Below are 647 nucleotides of genomic sequence, written 5' to 3'. Positions count from 1 at the left end.
TGCATCCATGGTGATGTCATAATACATTGAAATTAAATTCATGATACATTTACATCTTATGAGCTTTTATTAAGAGATTAACAAAATATTTTTACTCTTAAAAGAATGACCGAAGGGGTAAAATCGTAAAAAATAATTTTGTATTAAAAAGTCACTTTCTTAATGAGCAAGGACTTAATAATACCTGAAATAAATTTTACTATGATGTAATAGCTGATAAACGAGACATAATAATTAACTTTTAATAAGTTGACTCTTTTTTATTTACCGGTGTGAACATTAGGAAGAAAAGAAAAGTCCTAAAATTTGTATGGATAATGAATGGATTGGTCAAATATAGTAACACCATTTGTGGTGGGACTGCAAAATCACCCCAACGCGGAGGACAATACCGTAATTGGCCTCGTCTTCCCCACCCAAAACGTTTAAATGCAAAGTTGTCATTGAGAGCGACCTGCAACGGAGCTGTAATTGTAAGCCTGTAATCCTCTCTCTCTCTCTCATCTCTCTCTCTCTCATCTCTCTCTCTCTCATCTCTCTCTCTCTTCCTCAAATTCATTCGTCCCAAAAGGCCCACACTCACAAATGCCCAAAAGATCACTTCTTTAGTGGGGAGTGTTGAAAGGGGGGGTGGGGGGGGGGGGGGA

The sequence above is a fragment of the Ipomoea triloba genome, chromosome 10 (genome assembly GCF_003576645.1).
Source record: "Ipomoea triloba cultivar NCNSP0323 chromosome 10, ASM357664v1".
NCBI classification, from domain to species: Eukaryota; Viridiplantae; Streptophyta; class Magnoliopsida; order Solanales; family Convolvulaceae; genus Ipomoea; species Ipomoea triloba.
Note: the sequence above shows the minus strand (reverse complement) of the source record.